This window comes from Panicum virgatum, chromosome 6N (assembly GCF_016808335.1).
Source record: "Panicum virgatum strain AP13 chromosome 6N, P.virgatum_v5, whole genome shotgun sequence".
In the NCBI taxonomy this organism is placed as follows: Eukaryota; Viridiplantae; Streptophyta; class Magnoliopsida; order Poales; family Poaceae; genus Panicum; species Panicum virgatum.
In genome coordinates this window covers 127,576-152,715 of record NC_053150.1, presented here as the reverse complement: position 1 = coordinate 152,715, position 25,140 = coordinate 127,576, and the positions used below count along the sequence as shown (strand labels likewise).

The window sequence follows — 25,140 nt, the reverse complement described above, 5'->3', positions numbered from 1 at the left end:
AAATCATCATCGCAATTTCAAAAATGGCATAAATTCCGTGGACTTTGTCAAGATAACTACTAAACGGATAGGCGAAGACATGATTATGTCTGAGATCACTGCATTAATTATCGGTGCCTAGGTGATTGGAGCTGCAGGCTCAGAAGCAGCCAGTGAAGTGATGCCGCAAATGAGGTCAGGACAAACGTATTACTTGGCACACTAAAACCCTGCTGAAAACTCAAGAGTGGCTTCAGGTTTCTCATTTCAGATGTTAAGATGTAGCTCTGCCAGTGCCCAGTAGAATTGGAAGTAACTCTCCATCGTGCATACCGCCTTAGTGCATCTTCAGTCGTCGTACCTTCTTACATATATATATATATATATCTGCACCAAAGCAAATTTCTTCTATTAATTATCAAGGTGTATATTAATCTTCCAAAAGTGTGAACTACTGAAAATGGTCTGATGCAAGTCATGTTCAGGACTTGAGAGCCTGCATGAACCACTGGGAAAGCATATATCACAAAAGAGAATGAACAAGGGTCACTCAAGCACAAGATGAGTGTGAATATTATAGTTCAAAAGAAAAAGAAGAGTGCATCCAATTTGATGAAATTGTAGGCTCCTAAGTGACTGATCCTGACCTCCGCTGGAAAAGAATGGTTATGGGTTAAGGTCTACGACAAGCACGGTAAGCAGCACTAGTCAAGAAATCCTTCAAGCACATTGGTGGTGCAAGACGTAATTATTTAGATGCAAAGGCCACACAATTTAGCACACATTGAATTCATTAACTGCGTTTGCGTCCACATTTTGAGGAATAAAGTCCTCATTGCACTAATTTCAGTATCATCAGACAACATTAATACATGCAGTAGAAACGTAAACTCCATGGGTTTGAGTCCTAATATGGAAATTTCAGCAACAGAATTGAGACTGGCTGGTTTAAAATGAACAGCTGATTAAAAGAGAATTGCATAAGAATCACTGTCTAAGAGCTACCTTGGACTACCCTAATGTTTTAAAAAGAATATTACAGCGCCAAAAACAGGTATGCTTGCAGAAATATTTGTGCCAATGGAAACAAAATCAACCCAACTTCAGTTATCCTGATCTAAACAACAATGCATTGTTAAGCTAAGTAAACCACCCATCTATATGCCTGAGAGAAACCAGACGTTCAGTGTTGGTGATGGCCAAATGGGGACAGCCTCTGAGGCGATTAATTCCACGCAGCATCATGAGCAATAACGAATCCACGACACCTTGGGTCACATCACTTCAGCATTCCTCTGTGCCATCTCTCTTGAGCTCCTTCTTCTTCCTCATCTTCACTCTCGGTGTCACCATCAGGTGCTGCACATGCTCCTTCTAGAAGGCGACCATGGCCCGGATCACCCCCACCATGGTCTCCTCAATCTCCTCGCCCTTCCCCTCAGGCTCCAGCAGCCGAAGCGCCCTCGCGACGGCCTCCATGGTGCTCACGCACCCCTTGCGCGGTTCCTTCTTGACCACGAGCTCGGACTCGAACATGCTGTCACCGTCAACGCCGCTGTCGACGGGGAGGGCGACGGGGAGGGCGCCCAGCGACACGAGGAAGGGCCCGCTGGCCGCGCGCATCTCCTTGGCCTGCTTCCACGTGCCGTCGAGGAGGAGGAGCGTGGGGCTCGCGCGCGGCGGGAGGAGTGGCCCGGCACCAGGCGGCGAGGTCGGAGGCGGCTGGCGAGGGGTAGAGCAGGAGCAAGGGGCCCGAGCCCGAAGGGGAGGGAGGAGGCGGGAGGAGTGGGGTGGAGGAGGGGAGGAGGCGGCGGCCCGGGAGGACGTGGAGGTTGGAGAGGCAGCGCGCGAGGAGGGGCAGCGTGGAGAGCGGGTTGCAGCTGAGGGCGTGTGGGTGGTGGAGGATGACGACGGTCGTGGAGGTGGGGAGAGGGCAGGGGGGCAGGTGAGGGCAGAGGCAGACGCGGGACGGACGGCCGCAGCTGGCGTGGCAGACGGAGAGGCCGGGAGAGGGAGAGGCGGCGGTGTCGCCGTCGTCGGAGGGAGTGGGTCCAAGTCCATCTGGTCGGTCCACTGCTCAGTTGCTTTGCACTTTCCCTTCGTCCCTCCGGCCTGGTCCGTTTGACCCGACTAAACTTATTGCAAGTTATTAGTAGGCCTGGGTTGGGCCCAATGTTTAGAAATCCCGTTCGGAAATTAGAATGCATACGATTTCGTCCATTTTTTTGGAGTTTTTTTATTTCTATATTTTCTAAAAATAAAAATTATAAAAACATACCTTTCCATACACAATTTACAGATGTATACACATGTCGCCCGTAGGAGGGGCGATAGGGTACCTGTCGCCCCACCCGTTGGCGAGTGCATGGTGCCTGTCGCCCAGTTGACGGGCGACCAGCGGCGATCAGCTACGAGGAGCTGGAGGCATGGAGCGCTCAGTGAGCTGGTGTACACGCCGCGCCGGTCTACTGTAACAAGCTAACAAATCAATGTGTGCAGTATGTATGAATTTACACATCTAGGAATTTGTGAATTTTGTAGAAAAGTAAGTATATATCCATTTGATTTGAGATAAATTTCGTTAGATGCATAGAGTTATCATCTAAAAGACAAAAATACATAAACTTATTTTTTAAAAAGTGTGTATACATTATTTTTGTCCTTAGTTGATTCATATTAAATAAAAAATATAATGAAACTGATATTGCACTTTTTCTGTATATCACGCAGCTGTGTAACGTCTATTGAATTGTAACTCATTTCATAAGATCATATAATGGCATAATGTTCCATTCAAGATTATGTCACAAGTCACAACTAGACATGTGTTTCATGATTTTTTTATTCGGCAATAATTTTCATGATAATTGTAACTCGGCATGTCATCCTAGATATAACAAACTAATTTTCATGATTTTTAATTCGGCAATAATTATCTATGTAAGGTTTAAATAATGCATACACAATTCTATTTTGACATGCTTTTTGACTTCACATATTTTTGCCACGTAGACAATAACACTATGCATATAATGAAATCTATCTCATGTTAATCGGATGTATATTTATTTTTCTATGGAATTCATAAATTTCGATACGTAGAATGTAAGATTTTTCTTAAAACGATAACATTTTGTTTTGTAAAAAGTAACTTTTCAACATATTTATTTGATTCATCAAAACATAGTCAAATGAGATCTTGTTTCGAAGCTCTTGTTGAAACAAACATGATGGTGTGATCGGATTTTGATTTGGATGCTTGGTAATATAACTATGAAATTTTTGAAAGGTTGAAAATGCTTTAAAAAAGAATATTACCTTTTATTGTAGGATCTTCATGTAAGACTAAATGGAGAGGTATATCTGTTTAGTTGTGTCATTAATATAAATCGCGGTTGACTTTTTTAAAAAAACTTTGATCTTCCGTCTTATTCATAAAAATGTGTAAACATATAAGGAAACTAGTTATTCTCAAACTCTCTATAATGATAAAACAAATCACAACAAGATAAACAATAAATTATAAATTTTTTAATAAGACGAGGGATTGAAGTTTTAGAAAAAAATGTCAACCACGACTTATATTCAAATACAGAGGGAGTATCTTTTTCGAATTCTCTAACACTTATACATATATGCACTATGTATACAAGTTGTTTTTGGCAAAAATGATGGGTATTAAGTTGAATATCCATGAATTGATGTGGGCCCGCCCCTGTGTTGAGGTACATGAACATCTTCCTCTCCTCTACGGAAGATTATGCTTGCCATAAGAGTTTGCTTATTTGCATTGAATTACTAATTATTCTGTTTGCCTTCCGGAACCACTAGCAGTGAAATCTACAACACTAAACACTAGCAAACACTAGGGCATATCTATCTCATTTGCATGCAACTAAATGCATTTAACCATAAGTTGTGATTCCCATGTGCTGAGGATCCATCAGACCATAAAACACTAACGGGAGTTCTGGTAGGTCCCACTACCTTTATGAAGAATCCCTAGAGCACATATATAGTATCCTGCTGTTGATTCACAGGCCTGCTGTTGATCTCTGGTGCTCCAAATTCGCCATGTAATAGTGTTGTCTACCCGCTGTCTTACTCTGTACCCAGTTGATCTGAACAATGTAGTCACTACGACCACCGAACTCTCTGTACCAAGCACCGGCTTGCCCGGCATCAATTGGTAATCGATTCAGGTGGGGACTCTAGTCCCCCTGGTGTGCTTTCAAAAAAAAAAGTATCCTGCTAAAGTTTTCCTAGCAAGTGATTGCAGAACACTCCCCCTCTCTCATGCCTTGTGCTAATTAAGCCATAATCAAACTGAATCTGAATTAAACATACATTGCTGAGTGTTTTCACTCACCCCGTGCTTATTTGGTTTCTATAAGGTATGCATTTAAATAAGGAGTAGACACATATAATTGGTAAAACTAGTCTATCAACCCGTGCTCTCGCATGGGTTAGAGTTTTAGGGGATATAGGTGTCCCCGTCGACGCGGCTGTCAACGGGGAGGGCAACAGGGAGGACGCCCAGCGACGCGAGGAAGGGACCGCTCGCCGCACGCATCTCCTTGGCCTGCTTCCACGTGCCGTCGAGGAGGAGGAGCGTGCGGCGTGGCCCGGCACCAGGTGGCGAGGTCGGAGGCGGCGGGCGAGGGGTAGAGCAGGAGCACGGGCCCGTGCCCGAAGGGGAGGGAGGAGGCGGGAGGAGTGGGGTGGAAGAGGGGGCGAGGCGGCGGCCCGGGAGGAGGTGGAGGTTGGAGAGGCAGCGCGCGAGGAGGGGCAGTGTGGAGAGCGGGTTGCGGCGGAGCGCGTGCGGGTGGTGCAGGATGACGACGGTCGTGGAGGTGGGGAGAGGGTAGGGGGGCAGGTGAGGGCAGAGGCAGGCGCGGGACGGAGCGGCCGGGAGAGGGAGAGGCCGCGGCGGCGGTGTCGCCGTTGTCGGAGGGGAGTGGGTCCAAGTCCATCTGGTCGGTCCCTTCTCAGTTGCTTTGCGCTTTCCCTTTGTCCCTCCGGCCTGGTCCGTTTGACCCGAATATTATAAGTAGGCCTGGGCTGGGCCGAATGTTTAGAAAGCCCGTTCGGAAATCAGAATGCATACGATTTTCGGGAATTTGTCCATTTTTTACAGAAAATTTACTATTTGGTGCATGGCGGTACTCTCGAGGCCCACGTTCTTCGAGCCTTGATGTACCGCGGGCTGATTAATTGAATTATTAGGATTTTCATACAAGGGTTACTTCATCTTGGATGCGTGATGCATCCCTCACCGTCCGTACACGCGACCCCGGTGAGCTACGGCGCCCCGACGAGGCGATGACCAACTCATCATGCACAACGCGATGGCGCGGCGCCCGCTCCGCTGCCCATCTCTACCGTACCCCTGCTAGCTGTTGCTGCCTGCGATCCCAATCCCAGATGGCGGCAACATGTGTCTAGCTACTCCACAGCGGCCGCACTTGCGCACGCACACGCCACTGACGAAAAAGGTTGATCCATTTTCTTCTTCCGTGCACTTGGTTGCATCATGAGAAATGATGAAAGCCATTCATGTCAAGTTACCAAAGTACCCCTCGTTCACAATGAGCAAATAATTAATTATGGGCATGTCCAGTGTTGTGTGAAAATCGAACCATGCGAAGAAACACCGAACTTTGCACACTAGAGCCAAAAGCAAACTCTAAAGTTTGTTCGACGCAAGGGGACTCAAGTATGGTTTCTGTGCGCAGAATTGGACAACGAATAGGCAAACAACATGAGAGAGAAGATAATTTATGGTATATATTATTTGGCAATAGGACCCATCTGGAGCACCCAAACTCTATCATGCATCGAATGGTGAAACAGTTCCAAATCGATTCTACACTGGAGATGCCCTTAGAGCTGTGTGTTTTACTCCCTCCGTCTTAATTTATAGGCTGTTTGACTTTTGTAACACCAAGTTTGACCGGCTCATTTTATTTAAAAAATTTATAATTATCATTTATTTTTATTGTGATTTAGTTTAGCATACAATATATATATACTTTTAACTATAAATTGATTTTTTTAAAAATATTTTGAATAATACAAGCCGGTCAAATTTAATGCTAAAAAATAACCTATAAATTGATACGGAGGAAATAGTCTTTTACATGGACAGCTCGCAACAGCTAATAAAGCAGTTGGAGGAACCTCTGTTCCATCCAAGCACTGTAAAAAAACCTCCGAAAACACAACTAGAATCTTGTGACTAATAATGACATAGGCTAGTTGGAGTGTAGGGGCCATCAACACGAGCTGCGCCCACGCACAACACAGGAACCACACCGATCGCCAAGTTAATTTCAGTATCATCATTACAAGAACTAAACCACCACCAAGGCGACCATCATCATCATTACTAAGATGCTCTTTAATTAACTATCACTACTGGAAAAAGTGCCTTTGGCCCCGGTCATGGATGGCCTTTGGTACCGGTTTTTACAACCGGTACTAGGCATCCGAGACTAATGGCTCTAGCCATTAATACCGGGTGAATGACCCGGTACCTTTGGGTATCTTTGCACTGTGTCAAAAGAAAATAGGAGCACATTGCAGTGGCTAGGATTCGAACCCGTGACCTCTTGTCTCAAGTGTATCTCCTTTACCACCTCATCTACGACGCAGTTGTGACTGAGGCGAAGATATTTTCCTTTTAAAGTAACCTATGAAGCAATTTTAGTACCGGGTGGCAGGCACCACCCGGTACCAAAGGCTAGACATAGGTACCGGGTGATGTTTTCACCCGGTACTAATGTGAAAGGATCCATTAGTACCGGGTGGTAACACCACCTGATACCAATGTCTAGCCTTTGGTACCGGGTGGTGTTACCACCCGGTACTAAAGGATCCCTGGATCTTTTCATGCACCTCAAAAGAAGCTTTGGTACCGGGTCATTTTAGTTTTGGTACCTTTGAGGTGGACCGATGGCCTCTTTTCTAGTAGTGTATATTGACTCATCGGGTCTTGCATTGGGCTGCTGCAGTGCAGTCGTCTCGCTTTTTTTCCTGACATAAATAATTTTCTACCAAAACAACATTACTTTTAATTTTTTAGGAGAGAAAAAAACATGAATGAAAAGAAGAAAGAAAGATGCAAGGACTGACCAAACGACCACGGATGATGGCCTAACCTCGATCGACATCATATCTACGGATTCCTTTATCGTGAATTTCACCATACATCATCATTGATTTATGGGACCGAGCCCATGCATCAGTAACGGTCACCGACGTCAGAGGATCCACTCCTATTTTATGGCGAATCTGAGAGCGCACACATATTGTTTGCATTGGTTGCTGGGCTACTGCAGTTGGAGCCCTTTTTTGTTTACTGCAGTTGAAAGGGAGCTTTATTTATTTGCCCCAATGGAGAAATAAATAAAAGAGTGAAAAACACGAGAGGCCCTTAACTTTTCTTAAGGTGTCACTTAGTTCCATTAACTTAGAAAATAAAGTTTTAAGTCCATAAACTTTTTAAAGTGTGTCATATAGGTCCATACCACGTCTAATATTAACAAAAAAAATTACATATCGAATCACGTACATATCCAAAAATTACAAGATCAAATTTGTTATTTTTGTATAGATGAAATCTACATAGCGGAACTAACTTGACATGTAAATGACCACGTTACCCCTATCTATGCTAAATAAATGTATAGTTACTTTTTACTCATACTTATTGTTTAGTACATCTAAAGACCTTGCAAACATACTATTGTGCATGTTATGCTCTATGTATACATTTATAAATTTATCATGGTTATTGTTTGCTATTTTCTTGCAGAAATGATGTCTTTATGAATTATGGTCTTTTGAATGAAAAGAAATGTATGGCTTGTTGTAATACTTAATAAATTTCACAAAAATCATGTTGCTTGTATTTTAGTCAGTATATATGTGTAAAAATTTCACGAATAATGCTTTCTATTTTGGGATCAAAATAAATGAAAATAGGTTTTAGCATTTAAATTTGTTGTACCACTTAAATAGCGCCAAAGTAGTCAATGTCAGTTCCACTATGTAGATGTCATCAAGACAGAGCTATCAAAGTTGATTTTATAATTTTTAGAAGTGTATATGATTTTATATGTAATTTTCTATTAGCGTTAGGTGGACTATGGACTATATGATACACTTTTAAAAATTTATGGACCCAAAACTACACTTTCAAAAGTGATGGACCTCGGAGTCACTCCTAGACAAGTTAAGAGACTTCATGTGCATTTTACTCTAAATAAAATCACAGAGTTTGGTGGTGATCGACGTTCTCTATCCGAACAGTACATGCAGTGCTTCTAAATCAATGTCCGAATACTACTACCAGACTCCTCCTGCGATATATATATAGTACTAAGTGTAGATCATCGGAGCCAAACTCCCACAGAGCAAGTGGAAATGACGAACCACACCTTTTGGCTTACCTTCAAAAGAGGCAGCAACAATGAGAGTTCACCCTCTTCAGCTTGCAGCTCCAGGTAAGTTCTTTTTCCTTCCCACACCCTAAAATCGCATCAGTTCATTTGTGCTTAATTTTATGCTCGGTCCATTTCCACGCCAGTACATGTGTTTCACTGCATGTATTCTTCTTTCCATTTCATAATTTGCCGCCCCAAATTAATATAGGAAGAAAGAAGTAGCTAATTATTCCCTTCGTTCTTTTTTATTTAGTATTTTAGTCCAAAAATGAACTAGCGAATGACAAATATTCGAGAACGGAGACAGTAGTATCGGCGTCGTACACACTAATAAATCACACCACAAGAGAACAACCAGCAGGCCAGCCACCTCCGATATGATCCCTTCCATGTTGCTGCTGCCCATAGCTCCATGTTGCAAACTGCTAATAAGTGGCTTAATTATTTCTCCGACGATCTGGACGTGTTCTTGACATAAGATTGTTGAACGTACGGCTCGCAGATGTAGTCGTCCAGAAAGCTGACGCTAAATTTCTGTGTGCACTGTGTTTTGCCTGTGTTCTCAAATTTCTAGACAAGAGAATTAGAGAAAAACATCATATGAATTCACCATCTTCTCGAAAAGGCTCTCCTCCATCCACCAAGCCCACAGTGAGTAGAAGCAGAGACTAGACTAACCATCATGATGATGGCATTCAACATGATCCTACTGCTAACCAACTATTTGAAAAGGTGCCGAGAAACAATTTGTTTTCCCCACATTCCATATGCAGGCCAGGCTTTTGAGCCATGGTCTATGAGGAGAATACTCTCTCGCTGACTCGTGTCCGCGCGTTGCCCGTCCGCTGCACTCGCATAGTCATGTGTATATTGTGGATCATCGAGTCGCCGAGGACAAGGGTATTGCACTGCATTGCATACCATTTCATGGAAAACCCGCAAAGACTCTTTTGGATCGTCTGGCAACAAAAAAAAAATCAAATATCATTATTCCATGTCACCAGACCTGGGCACCTCAGCATTTTAATTTGAACAACATGAGAGCATGCTCCATATCGTCTTTGCACCTGCGATGCATCGTACCAATGCGTTCTGACTGCCAACCCATGTGTATCTCCTTCCCAAGCCTCAACCATCCTGCCTGTAAGCAATTCAAAATTGACCTTTGGACCATCTGTCACCATATCGCGGCTTTAGCTGGTCTATAATCACACATCCGAATGTAACCACTGGCAATTTTGTTCGATGTCACTGAGTTCACCTCTGCACCCTTAGCCTACATCCCAGGAAATAGATCCACTACCCAAAGCATCATAGGCAGAGATCATCGAGTTCTAGGACATCACATTCCTTTGACCCATTCCTTCGAACACCCTATGCATAGCAACAAGGTTAGACTCTTTTTCCGCGGGTTCTACGAATATTTAGTTCAGTCACTAGACCTGTAACTAGACCCACTTGCATCTCTAGACAACAAGTTGGCGTACATAGACACCTGTACGTTCAGGAAAAGCAAGGAGAATAGAGGAGTAAGGCTATCTCTAGCAGTATACTTATATATTTCTCAAATTTACTCTATGTACAGTACAACAGTGTCAAACAATGTAAGATTCCTCAAATTGAGCGTACCACTGGAGTTTGGCATAAGTGAAGGCTTATGGGGAACAACATTCTTGACATTCACCTCCTGGCTCTCCGCTGCGGCGGCTGCCTGGATGAGCACCACTGACGATGTCAACAGGTGGCCCACACATAGGAGCCGGAGGCGACTAGTGGAGTCCGGTCGCGAAAACATGTGCTTGTGCCTGGGAGCAATGGCTAGATGAAAAAGTTGCCTGGGATCGGATCGAATGGTGAGAAAATCAGGCAAGGAGAATACTGGTGTTCCAGCTATCAAGTTATGATTGCTAACGTGTCATACTATGATTGGTCCACGTGTTAGATGATTTGTTCATGATTTGGTTAACAATGCCCAAGTTATAAGAGTCCGTGGTAGCCTCAGCTCAGCACGTGGGCCACCTTCGTTGGTTAGAGGTCCCACATGAAAGGGCAGACATTCGTTGGTTAGAGGCGCCATATGAAAGGGCAGACATATTGATGACATAGCTTTTCCACGTGGCACTAATAGGAAGAAGTCCATTCTTTACCATCTTATTATCATTCGAGTCTAGATTTAACCATTGAACTTTAAAACCAAGTATATTGACCATCTAAATATTGAAACCAGATATATTTGATCCATCGGGTGTTTTCAACGATGGTTTTATTTTGGAAATAATAAAAATTCATAAGTAATTCATTTTAATGTGAAAATATGAAATTGTTACCCTTTTTTTTTGTAGAAAAGAAGTTTATCAGATTGTACTCTACTTAGAGTTATTTGGATCATATTTATTTGTCTCATTGTTCGGAGCCATGCCCACTAGGAGTAATAAATAAAATTCACATAACTCTAAGTAGAGTACTAGCTGGTAGATTACATTTTTAGAAACAAATTTCATTTTTTTAATTTAAAATGAATAATATCACCATGCGGCACAGATATGGCTTTCATGACTAACTAGCATGCAGGATTGGAGTTTGTGTGGCCCTATGGTATTGGTCCATAATATGTAGACTATGTATGTGGTACATGTGGCATGTTATAAGGAGCGCTTCTACCTTATAAATGCACATAAGCATGTACACTCTACTGTTACAAAGCACCTTTGAGAGATTGAGCCAACAAATCTCGCGATTGACAAAGTCAACATCAATGGCGCCTTGCAATATCCTCAACAGGGAGGGAGGGAGAGATAGGTATTAGCGATGAGGAAATAGGTAAGCGATTTCACACAACCAAAAAAAATCAGAAAAGTGTAAATAGGAGTATACCAGCCGATAACAGAGAGTAGTATTTCTCTTGTTCCCTCAGGTCTATTGGTCTATGCCAACTTGCTATTTATTAGCTAGTACCATTGTGGACGCTGAGTAAGGGACACGCGGGAACGATGTTTGCCTGTGGTTGTCTTGTGGCCCTAGAACAGAGGGGGAGAGAGATTTGGTACAATAGTATTCCATAAACCCAAAAAACTAATTGTCTGCATAGAAAACTGGTTGGCGGTCAACACGGAGGAGTCGGGAGATCATGTTGTTGCTGCGTCTGTCTCTCCAAAAAATTCGATCAAACTTGGCGCTATCCAAGTGATCCGCAGTTGTGCCACTTGCCTTGACCAGCTAGCCATCAAGGATTAGGTTCTCGACGTGTCGCCCAGTGCACATGTAAAAGAAAAGTCAAATACATGGGTGCTGATCGAAACGGTCGGTATCAGACGAGCTGTTGAGACCGGCTTCCTAGAGAGACAATTGATACTGGGATATTGCAATAAAGCTAAAGATAAAACATGAAAACCACAATACAAACATATTCCGTGAAATGCTAAAAATATCATATTCACGCTAGATTTTCTAACACTACATAATCGTTAGATCTATGATCAGAGCTTGACCAAATACATAAAACTGACTTTGCCCAAACATCTAGCAAGACAGAGGACAAACAATCGACTGACACCGATCACCGAAAACATCCCTATTGTGATTTGGCCAAGCAATCATTTAAACAACTGGATCCTTCAATTCAATAGAATAGGCCAAACCAGACATATAGGTAAACCTCCTTTAAAGAACATTGACTAGAATGAATCAACTCCCTTAACATGATAAAACAGGGTGAAAGATCCATAATTGACTCATAAACTAGAATATGCATGTATTGTAGCGTACATCATGATTGTAGCAGTCAAGGAGCCGAATATACTCAAGCAACATGACCAAGATCAGATACATATCACAGATATACATGAAAAGCATAACATGAGATACACATATATAGATCAAAACCAAGTGGACTTGTGTTGGTTGCAACATAACGTGTTCATGCCCAAGAAAGGGTACATATCTATAGTCTGAAGAACAAATTAACTGTATCTTTTGAATCAAATCATACTAATATAAGATATAAAAAAGATACATAGCCCCATGGGATGATAAGTTCTACTGAGTTGCCTCCGTGAGCCAACCTATATATATATAAGCATTCTTGATCTTCTTCAGCTTCGAGTAGCCCATTATTTCGGCCTAGGCAGGATTTGGTATCGATAACGGAGGCTGTACTTACGGTTTTGAGCTTGGGAGGGACTTTTTGGCATAAAGGTTTAGAGGGTTGGCCGGGAAGGCCATCAGATTGATAATGGTGGTGGGATGTAGGTAGGACGGTGGGGGAGGGGGTGAATAAGTATCGGTGGTGGAAGCCTGAGGTGTCGTGGCCATAGCGGTTAATTAGTGGTGGATGAGGTCATGGCCGTGTCGGATATGTGGTGAGGGTGTCATAGGATCCAAAGGGCGATGGTTTAGGCGGCGACATCGTGATGCAGCGATTCTTGGCAGCAGCGGATCAGGAGGTGAGGGTGCCACCTGATTGGAAAGGTGGTGGCGGAAGTGGAGGATTCTAGATCCACCCATCAGATGAGGTAGGGGGGTGGGAAGTGGTTGTCCTTGTTGGCATTTAGAGATTGTGGCTAGCTGCAAGGCAGGGACATATATACTACTAGCACAGAGCACGGAGGAAGAGGCAGAGAGAGCTCGAGATATGTGCTTTGGGCCATAAGGAGAGATGTTTCCATATAAGAAAGATCCTTTCGCAAAAAAATATTGAAAAGGGTACCATTTGGGGTTGTGTGGTATTAATTAGATTAAACATTTAAGTTAGGCCCTAGCTTGCAGTCGCCACCGTACCCTTTTAAATATTTTTAGTCAACTTTAATTTTGAAAGCAGTATAGATATATTTGCCTTAATGACATTTCATAATGTTACAAAGTTGTTAAGTTGTTTTGTACACATGTAATTTATAATACAAAAAATTAATGGTAAAATTTCGATATCCGAAACTACAATACTACTATAATAACAATGAATCAATACTTTTTTTTGTGAAACACAGTACAACGTATGCGCTCAAACGACGTCGCCTACCATTGAAAGAACAAACCTTAGGTGCCGCTCCAGGTGCTACCTTAGGTGCCGCTCCAGGTGCTGCAACCACTAGGCTACAATCCCTTTGGCAACAATGAATCAATACCGGATAGATATCTAAGTCAGTTTGTTTTCTCTGGAGACAATTTGGATATTTGTGTTTACCTAATTAATTTCTCTTTCACTTTGTTGCATGCACGGGCTCATCAGGGCATGATGTCGAGGCAGGGGTGGGCCCAAGATTTGAAGAACAGGTATGTTGAAAAATTAGACAAGATCTATAATAAATTCTGAAAGTAAATTATGCAAAAATAGCGAGACATGATGTGATCTCATGTCGCAATCATGATCCAGCCCGGCCAAGCAACAAGATCCGTAATAAATTCCAAAAATAAATCATACTAAAATTGCAACACACGATCTACTCTGATGTCGCAATCATGATCTAGTGAGGCAAGCCAACGCGTGTAGACTCTTTGTTCTTCTCTAACACCCATGACTTAGCGATAGAGGAGAGCCTCCACGTTTAAGAAGGTGCTCCACCTTTTCCATTAACAAGGTGGGATTAAAGAGTTCATCTATCTAATTTGCACACACATGGACCTTTAAGATTGTTTAGGAATTAGTTGATGGGCTAAGCCCATATTTACCCAATAGGGAATTCAAAATTTTCAAAGAGCACAAAGACTTTTAGCAGCCTTAATCTTAGTTGTTTGGCATATAATATATATAAATATAATAACTAATTATATTGTCACACATTACTAATTGTATATCATATTATCATATAGAAAATATAATGCTTAATTGAGCATACACAACTAGTTGTAACTTGTTAAATAAAAAGTCAGTCATATCTTGAAATTGTTTTACATACCAAAATACTAATTGTTTTATCATAAAAAATGGTACTCCCTCTATTCATTTTTTATAGTCATATAACCAAAAGAAAACTTTCCAATAATGATATTCGTATAAGGGCCAAAACTAATAAATGATGCACAACGATTGGCTACATGGCACCATAAAAGATGCATTTATGAGTGTATAGCTGCATGCAACCAAAGAGTGTACGCGAGTAATTGAGGAGTAATAAATAAGATAGGGTAAAGTCTACATTACAAACTTGTATTTGTCATGGTAGTCTAATTTGCAACCTAAAACCACAAAACCAGATAGGACACACCCCTATACTGTCAAAATCGTCTAAAATACAACCTTGACTGGTTTTTGTGGCCGGTTTTTGGTTATGTGGTATTCTGGGACCCACACATAGCACTAGGTAGGTGGTCCCACCTCTCTCGTTCCTCTTTCGCGGTGCCGTCACCCGCCGCCTCCTTCCCCGTGCCGGCTAGTGCTGCCCACTGCTCGCCTCCCGCCGCAACGCCGTTGCTCGCCAGTGCTGACGCGTGGGTCCCACAATGCCACATAAGCAAAAACCGACCCAAAAACCACTCAAGGTTGTAGTTTTGATGGTTTGACAGTAGATGGGTGTGTATTGCCTAGTTTTGTGATTTGGGGTTGTAAAGTTTACTACCATGACAAGTACAAGGTTTTAATATAGATTTTAACCAGTAAGATAAGTAGACTTTACTCTTCTTTAGTCTTTGTGTTTAAGGCTTATATGACTATCAAAGATGGATGGAGGGAGTAAGTAGCAATATCTTAAATAGGTAGAGGAATGTGGCAGACGTCTTGATATTTCAGACCTGAAAATTCTAATCACTCAAAAGTTCTACATATAAATTCAAACAATCGGAGAGTCTCAAAGAATTAGAGAGCTGTAGCATAAATTAGACATGCTTTGCTGCTAGTACATCGATTGGCATGGACTCTTGCCTGCTGCTCCTCACGTGTTGATTGCCGCAGCCCACAGACAGTCCCACACGTAGTGCTGGCTGAGTTGAGGCTAGTAGAGAAAAATAGCTTGGCTAGGGCCACGTGGGCTAGGCCATCGGGCCATGATGTAGGGAGCTGGAGCAAAGTATTTTGGGCCATTTGGCAGACAGACTGCTCACTGTGCTGTTGTATGCATATCTTTTAATTTTTTAAAAAAATTGTACTTCCTCCATATTTAAATATCCCAAAAGCTAAATTGACTAAATGGAGACCCCTCATTTAAAAAATCACAATCATATGATCACATTATTTTACCACAACAACAAAGTTAATTTATATACATTATATATGAATTTTAGAAAAAATAACTTTATAACAGAAAAGGTAACTTTGTTGTGAAAGCTTATTTTTCTATCTTACTTTTCTGTTAAATGGTAAAGTTACATTTTTTATTCATAGTGAAGTTATTTTTTACTAAAAATATAATTTTTACATAATGAATATTAATAATTATTCTATTTTACTTTTTACGTATCAAATGTTACCTTTTCAAATAAATGTTATTTTTTATTTAAAATTTATATTTTTTCATGTATTGAATCATCACAAAATATGTTAATAAGTTGTTTTTATTTGTAGTGTGCATTTGAATAAGTTACTTTCTCTTCAATGTTACTTATCTAAGTCACTTCACATATCGAGATGTTACTTTTTTTTTGTCATAGTATGTTACTCACAAAAGAGTAACATTGAAAATAAACATTAAGTATGTGGAAAGTAAGTTTTAAAAATATATATTTTTGTTCGTAAAAAGAAACATTCATTGTATAAAAAAGTAACATCGATATATAAAAAAGTATTTTTTTTTCTAAAATGTTACATTTGATACGTAGAATGTTAGATTTTTCTTAAAACGATAACATTTTGTTTTGTAAAAAGTAACTTTTCAACATATTTATTTGATTCATCAAAACATAGTCAAATGAGATCTTGTTTCGAAGCTCTTGTTGAAACAAACATGATGGTGTGATCGGATTTTGATTTGGATGCTTGGTAATATAACTATGAAATTTTTGAAAGGATGAAAATGCTTTAAAAAAGAATATTACCTTTTATTGTAGGATCTTCATGTAAGACTAAATGGAGAGGTATATCTATTTAGTTGTGTCATTAATATAAATCGTGGTTGACTTTTTTTAAAAAAACTTCGATCTTCCGCCTTATTCATAAAAATGTGTAAACATATAAGGAAACTAGTTATTCTCAAACTCTCTATAATGATAAAACAAATCACAACAAGATAAACAATAAATTATAAATTTTTTAATAAGACGAGGGATTGAAGTTTTAGAAAAAAATGTCAACCACGACTTATATTCAAATACAGAGGGAGTATCTTTTTCGAATTCTCTAACACTTATACATATATGCACTATGTATACAAGTTGTTTTTGGCAAAAATGATGGGTATTAAGTTGAATATCCATGAATTGATGTGGGCCCGCCCCTGTGTTGAGGTACATGAACATCTTCCTCTCCTCTACGGAAGATTATGCTTGCCATAAGAGTTTGCTTATTTGCATTGAATTACTAATTATTCTGTTTGCCTTCCGGAACCACTAGCAGTGAAATCTACAACACTAAACACTAGCAAACACTAGGGCATATCTATCTCATTTGCGTGCAACTAAATGCATGGTTTATTGTTGTGTGTTTTTTTGGCAGCCCAACGAATTACCACGCCGCCCACGCACCCGTGTGTATCTTGATGAAACACTCACTGTGTTCTTCAGCAAGGCATTCCCCGCGGTGGATTGGATCCTGGTCTTGTCTTTCTTCGTGAAAGTTGTGCCACACAACAAGCTGTCTGACTGGACGGCCATCATCTATGTGACGAGCTTCCTCCTGTCCTTCTGCCTGCACGTGGTCGGAATGAGCCGCAGCCGGTGCATCCGTGGCCAGCATCAGGTGCAGTGGCGCGGCAGCATGATCGCGTACCTCTCGACCGTCCTGCGAATGCTCAGCGCTGCTGCCCTACTGCTGTTCTTGGACTACGGTGTCCACTCGGTGGCCGTGCTGCCTCCATTTCTCCTGGCTCTCACGCTCGCCGCCACCTTGTTATGGTGGACAATTGGCACAGAAGAGGCAAGAGAAGTACTTGGGTACAGCTGGGGACATTTCGACCAAGAGCTGAAGCTCGTGTTCAACTTGTCTGCCGATGTCGTGTCCATGGCGTTTGTAGGGCTGGCTGGTAGAGTCCTCGGCGGCGGCTACAAGCAGTTGCAGGGCCACCGCCGTGGGTTCATGGCCGTGGCACCTGAATGCTTATTGTTCTACGGCCTTGTCCTCGGACTCTTCATGGTGCTTCATTGCACGGTGCCAAGCCACGCCATGTTCTTGAGGAGACTACGCATTGTGGCCAAGGTATACAAACCACTCCTCGCCTACCTCGCACTGTTGCTCCTCATCCTGGCCAGCGTTGTGGCAGCTGAGGACATGCTGCGGATCAATGTCTTCTTCGTGTGCTTTGGCTTCGTCGCTGCCGCCTTCGCCTACTTCTTCTGGAGAAAGTACAACCGGTGGGGTGGGGAGAACGCCGCACGCGTGTCGGATGAAGAGGTGGAGCATCGACAACGCCAGCCGGCTGAAGTTGCTGCTGCTGCAACAGCCCGGAGGGAACAAGACGCCAACATCTCCCAGTATATTCTCAAGTGCTACATCACGCCACTCTTCTCACTAGTCATGGCCACCCAATCCAAGTACAGCATCGATGGCGCCGGCACACTGAGCTGGATGTTCAAATGCTTCCTGTCCTTCGGGCTTTGCAGCCTCCTCATCTACGCGGTCAGCATTTTGGTTTCTGCTGAGATGCAAGACTGGGACAGGGAGGATCGCTGTGCAATCTCTTGTACGACGTATGCCTCCTACGGAGTAATGGCAATTACAGGTGTTTGTTTTGTCCTTGTCATGGCCCTGGAATTTGATGAGCTCAAGAATATCTTAGCCAGCTGATTGACGATCCAGCTGTACAATAAGGGATCGGAAAGGCCTATATAATGCATGCAACATATTGCTTAGATTGGGAGACTGTACATCGAGTCAGATCTATTGTACTATCATTTGTTTACAGCTTAATTCTAATTTTATCATTGCTTAAATGGCGTCGGGATAAATGGATGATACACTAAAAATTTAGTAAAAAAAAATCCTCCCTCACCTATGATGTCATCTTGTTTTCTCATCTTCTGTTGACTCCAAGCTAATTTTGGGTGCTGTCATTTAGGTTGGAAAGTTTATCTCCTTAACTTTACATGAATACATAGAAATAGATGTATTATGCAACTTGACTACTCGTTTTTCATACCATATATTACAAATTATTCATGTCATCTTTTTTCTATCGGCTTCCAAGCAAATTTTGGGGTTGCCGATCAATTGGGATATAGAAAGCTTATCTTCTTACCTTGTAATTGTGTTGTCCCCGAAATCTGGCTGTGGGACTCCGCAGCGAGAGACAAGCGGAACTGGGAGGCTGCAGGGTGGTGCTCCTCCAGAGACAGAACCAAAGACCTTCTGGCTGGCATCAGGTTGTACTGCCTAGGTGTGGTACCTAGCATGACCTTACAACTAGGGAGGTTGTCGACTCGATCGTGATTCGCTATCCTATAGGCAGACAACGGCGACACGTGACAATTCAATGCCCCAAGCCGATCGGGCGACTTGGCTTGACACCATGTCGATTGGCTATTCCCCAACCGATGGCACGGGAACATGCGAAAGTATCGCTTTGCATTGACACGATAGTGGTAACGTAACTCATCTCATGCACGATAACCAAGCTCTCAGGCGTGAGATGGACAGAGCCCGCAACCGAAACATCACAGGATAGGAACACACAGACGATCCAAACAGGAACGTTCCATAGCCAAAACAAAGAGCCATGACTAGTCAACACACGCCAACCAAACTCGAACGTCCCATAGCCGAAGATAAGAGCCATGTCCGGCCAACGCGTGCAAAGATCCATATCCAAAGCCAAGCCCGCGGAACCAATACAGACCAAGCTAGATCACCTAATCAAGCGTAAGCAAAATGAGGCGTGCGGGGAAATTACCCTTAGATACGCTCTGCTGGATCGGCGAGGGCGTTTTCCCCGAATCCATTGACTCATCGACTCGATAGACCAATATCGACTCCATTGGACTACATAGGGTTCAGGACTCATGAGGCACCTTCTACAGGGCGTGCTGGGACATCATCAAGGAGGATTTAACAGCAGCGTTTAGTCAGCTCCATAGTTTAAATGGACAAGGCTTCAAACTCCTGAATGCGGGCAACATTGTTCTCATCCCCAAAAAATTGGATGCTTCGTGTGTGAGTGACTACCGCCCCATCAGCCTTATACATAGTGTTGCCAAGATTTTCTCAAAATTATTGGCCAACAGGCTTGCGCCCCTCCTAGACGGTCTTGTCTCAAAGTGCCTTCATTCGGAAGAGATGCATCCAAGATAATTTCTTGTATGTGCAAAATATTGTCAGGCAATTCCACAAGACTAAAACGCCGGCGTTATTCCTAAAGCTAGACATCCAGAAACCGTTCGACACAATAAATTGGAGCTACCTTGTAGAATATTTGCAAGCTCGTGGATTTGGACACCGTTGGCGTGAATGGATTACTATCCTTTTTAGCATGGCGAGTTCCAGGGACCTGATAGATGGTGAACAAGGGAACTACTTCGACCACAAGCGTGGGGTGAGACAAGGAGACACCCTCTCTCTCATGCTGTTCATCCTTGCTTTTGACCCACTCCAGAGGATTCTAGACCTCGCTTCGGAACAAGGTGTCCTCACACCTCTCCCTCTTGCTGCAGCTAAGCTCAGAACTTCACTTTATGCTGATGATGCGGCCATCTTCATTAATCCAACCCGAGACGACCTGCAAGCCGTCAAACAGATCCTCAATGCGTTCGGAGCTGCCATGGGCCTAACCACAAATTTTGAGAAAAGCTGCATCCACCCCATCCATTGTGAAAATGTGGATTTGCCCAACATCCTTCAACCGTTCTCGGGCTACTGCAAGACCTTCCCTTGCCAATACCTCGTCCTTCAGCTCCACACCCGTCCGCTCCAAAAAATTCACATCCAACCACTAGTGGAGAAGACAGACAGCGACTTGCCGGATGGAAAGGTCAATTGCTTAACCGCGCAGAACGCCTAACTCTTGTGTCTTCAGTGTTCTTCTCCATGCCGATCTACCACCTGACCATCTTACCCCTTGCGAAATGGGCTAGAAAGAAAATCGACAAGATTCGGCAATCTTTTCTTTGGAAAGGCGAGGATAATGCACATGGGGGGCACTATCTAGTTAATTGGCCAACGGTGAGCAGGCCAAAGGACCTTAGAGGATTAGGGGTGCTCGACCTTGAGAAATTCAGCCGTGCCCTTCGACTCCGATGGCTTTGGCAAGAGTGGACTGACAGCTCAAAACCTTGGGAAGGGCTCTAGGTCCCTTGCAACAAGCTAGATCGCCTGCTGTTTCAGGCGTCCACCACTGTGATGATTGGCAGTGGTTTTAAAGCGAAGTTTTGGCACCATAGCTGGCTGGATGGGGAGGCTCCACGCAACCTGGCCCCTCACCTCTTCGAACTAGTCAGAAGGAAGAACAAATCAGTGGCTCAAGAACTAACCAACTTGGCTTGGATTCAGTCTTTGCGAAGGAAAATCACAACCACCACGCAAGTTGAGGAATTTGTCTCCCTTTGGATTAGGATCCAGCCGGTGAGCTTGCAGCAGGATGTAGACGACACCTTAGTTTGGAAGTGGACACATGACGGACTCTACTCCTCCAGTTCAGCCTACAGAGCCCAATTCTTAGGATCTTACATGAAGCGCCCCAGCCCTTAAGCGGGACTAAAATTTGCTTTATTACCATCCCAGGGTTTGGTAATCACATTCTTACATCAGAGTAGTACAGATCCGCCCTAACGGGACAGACCAAACGGGGCGCAGCCCGAGAAAACACAGCAGCGGAATTTAAAACGTAGACCCAAGTTTCCCCACAACACCAGTTGGGGATAGGCCGTAACCCTTATTCGTCCACGATCACAATATCTTCGTCTTCTCTGTAAACCAGCAACAAAGCAAGGGTGAGTATGAAACGTACTCCGCAAGCCCACTTTCCTCCATGAGGAGTTGGGATAAAGCTATTACTACATGCAGGATATATCTGGAGTTCAGGATAGTTTTTTTGCCATAAAACATTTTATATGCAGGGTTTGTTAGTTCTTTCTTTTAATTCAGAAAACACTTTTTCCAAGATAAGCGGGGGTTGCCACTGGACACGCAGGTCCACCGTGGCTAAAGCCAACAACCACAACAGGTTTCCACCATGCTACTGGGCCTCGGCCCCGTAGCTTTCCAACACCAACACCAAACCAACCACCCCATTTTTATAAAACAACTAATCGATGAGGCAAGCCGTAACTCGTCCATACCAGTGGACATGGACGATCCGGATAGGTTTAAACTCTGATCAGAGGTTGTATTATGACCCACACGTTGGACTCAGCGACGATTTACCGTCGTTAATGCCCGAATTCCAACCAAGCCTTGCCTTCCTATTATCATCAGGCGGTACCCCGAGAGGATCCAAATAGCTTTGTTGCCCTGCCAGCAGACATGCAACCCAAGCCCCCAATCTTTAGCCTCTTGCCCAGACAACCGCAAGACTATCCATTCTGGCCAAAGCCTAGAAGCTGCCCACACAGCATGGAGTGGTTGTACTAAAAGAGTTAGGCAAGATCGGTCGTCAACTCGGTTCTTCAGGGCAGAAACTTCCCCAATGCTCACCACCGAGCCACGCCGTCCAAAACCTCCCATGAGGCCGGACCCCGAATAAACCGTAAGAGCGGTACCCGGGTATTCCATCCTGTAATCACGTGGCATGATCATCCGAAGTCGATCGCTGGGGTCTTTCCCCATGTTTTCGAAAACACACACACCAACCATCCCAAACCAACACCACAGTTCCAACAATAAGTTTAGTATAAGTAATTGAGTGAGCGATCACCTAAGTGCGCTACAACTAAAAGTGGTTTAGGCGGCTATCCTACCATGCTTCCTTAGCAAGCAAAACATGCATGTTTTATTTGTGTTATCAGGGCAATAGGCTGTGTATATAAAAACAGGGTAATTTATGCATCAAGTGGGATTCCAGTGGACTTGCCGTTCACTTTGTTGCGGCTTAACCGGGCATCTGCGGCTGGAGTCGAGGGTACAGTATCTCCTGGATGCGTTGGTGCGCCCTTGCCCGTCGAACACGTTCTAACTCCTGCTGCCAGGCGCGATGGCGTACCATCCACCTAGCGTGTTGGTACAGCATCCGCTGCAAACGCCGGTTGCTCTCTGCCAGCATCGTGAAGGTCCTCGCGAGGGGCGTACCTACCAAAATCTCCGGTATAACCTATGCGCAAAAACAGAATAAACAACAAGCAAGGCAGATCAAGAGCTCAACTAGAGTTTGATGGGTGGTGAGAAGATGATCTATGGGTTGCCTGGTGGATTTTACCAGTGGTGCTGACACCCATGGGCTGGGCGGCTCCACAGCTTGATGCTGCATCACCGGATGATGAAACGGGGCCGATCGTACCGTCGGACTTGGTACAGGTCGAGAGAGGGGCGTCACATCCATGGGTACGGACAGCCACAGCGAAGGCGAAGGTGCCGGGCGTGCGAAGGTCGCATGGCGGCGATGAGGCTTTCTGTGGACACATCAAAAATGTGTGAGACGTGCCACAAAAGAAATCAGAACGTGAAGTGTTTGATCCCTCCCGTCATTTGCCATCGTGTGGCCTAGCGGCCCTCCACATGGCGAACAAGGGGATGGACGGAGCCATGACACGGATCAGTAAAACCGGTCGGTGCCGAAGGCGCCGCGCCACATGAACGGTCGAATTAACGCCCAAGTGTTGCCCCATTAAAAGGACCGACATGGTGGCGGTAAACGACCGTAAGAAGTGCATGGTCGTGAAGTGCTCGATTTATGGAGAATTTTGACGCAAGAATCGCCGGATTCTAAGTTCAAACGGAAAAGATATGGATTTTGAACGAACAGAGCTATATATATCTAGACAAGAATAGAAAAGGAATATTTCTGGAATATTCCAAAATCCGAATATCTGGAAACTGAAGAATAAAATTGTATTTTTGGTTTCTGGAAGAACAGAAAATATATCTGGATTGCTTGTGAGGAGAGCTTCACACTGGTGCTAACGGTCCGTGCCTACAGTGTCACATGTGGCACCGGTTTGTAGACGGGTCCTGGAAACTCCTAAAATCATGAGGTTAATCTGGGTGGTAGATATTGATTTTAGATGAATTTAGAAAGAAGAAGCACTGGAATCGGAGTTTGTATGGTTGAGAGATTAAATTGGAAATAAATGGACAGAGTAAAAGAATGATACATAAGTGACGAGATGCTAGCAATGTGACTTTCGAGCATCGTCTTCTTCACGCCGCCGCGAGCAGCAGCAGGGGCTCACCGGAGCTGCGCCCAACTCAAGCTCTAGGTCACCATTCCTAAATCCGAGCATACCTGAAGAGAGAGGAGGGGGAAGCGAATTCAATCCCCCAGCTCTTGCTACGAGTGGAGGTGCGGAGGAGGGCCGGTCATGGGAGGCCATGGCCACGGACGAAGAACTCCGCGGACATCTCTGTTGGAATTGAGCCCTCTGTTCTCTCTCACACAACGGACGGAGGTAGGAGAAGCTAAGAAGAACAGTAGAAGCTAAGATGAACAGTAGAAGCAGTTTTGCATTGGCGACGGACGCCGCGGCCGCGCACACAGCCTGTATGTTGGCTGTTCTATTGATCAAATGGAACTCGACTCAACTCTGCACACAAGGATTACATGACCACTTATAGGCCTTGGCGACACACAGCGCCCACGCCACCACACTCGAGCGAACTCGGCGCCCACGCACGCACGTCCTGGCGACCCGGCTTCTTCTCCTTCGTGAGCACCTAACTTCACGCAAGAACCGGTCACCGTCTTCATCCGCGAGCCCAAGTGGCGTCCCTTCCGCTGCTTCCGCAAGCCTCCAACTTGGTCATCCGAGCCGCACGCGCCGCACGCCGTGCTCACCATTCTGCTGGACCCGAACACGAGCACCTACTCGTGCACCAACAGACCCGGTACAGACTCGATCAAAAATCTAAACAAGATAACTAACTCAAACGAGGAGAACGCACGCACACACGTGACCAGATCCTAACAACCTAAACAGAATGTAGCCATACCAACATTTTGGACTCGACAAACTCGTCGCACACACGACGGACTCGACACGACCTCGACCTGACACGCCATGTACGTACACGATGTGGTTTATTTCCTAACAATCTCTGTACAGACAAGGACAGGAGAACTTGGAGCTGGATGGTGGCTGAAGAAGATGGTGAGGAGCTCACCGTGGTGAGCTCGGCTCGTCGCGGAAGCACTCCTGGTGCAAGTTCGTGTGCGTGTGTGCTCTATGCCAGTGAGGTGCTCGCGGCGGACGGCGTCTAGTAAAACCGGCCGCTATCCGAGATGACGAGAGTGGAGTGCGTGTGTGCGTGTGGAGGTGCTCTCTACTCGGTTGTTCAAGCGCAGGCGGCGGAGTTGGCGCACAACGGACGCTCCGGCTTGCTGGGGCTCCCGGTGCGAAGGTGGTGTGTGTGCGTGCGTGGTGTGCTCAGTGCGAGCATGTGGGTGAGGCAGCGAGGCTCGCCAGTGGTGTGCCTTTTATAGGCACGGTGAGACGGAGGAATAGGGCGACCAGGGGAAAGCTGCGCGCGGGTGAGCAGACCTCGAGGTAGAGCCGG

General features: G+C 44.3%; 2 pseudogenes; both read right to left on the bottom strand.

Annotated features, from left to right (window-relative positions):
• Positions 1 to 1,263: 1,263 nt before the first annotated feature.
• LOC120679656 lies at positions 1,264 to 2,346 on the bottom strand (annotated as a pseudogene).
• A 2,107-nt stretch (positions 2,347 to 4,453) lies between these two features.
• Positions 4,454 to 4,952, bottom strand: LOC120679655 (annotated as a pseudogene).
• Between the last annotated feature and the right edge of the window lie 20,188 nt (positions 4,953 to 25,140).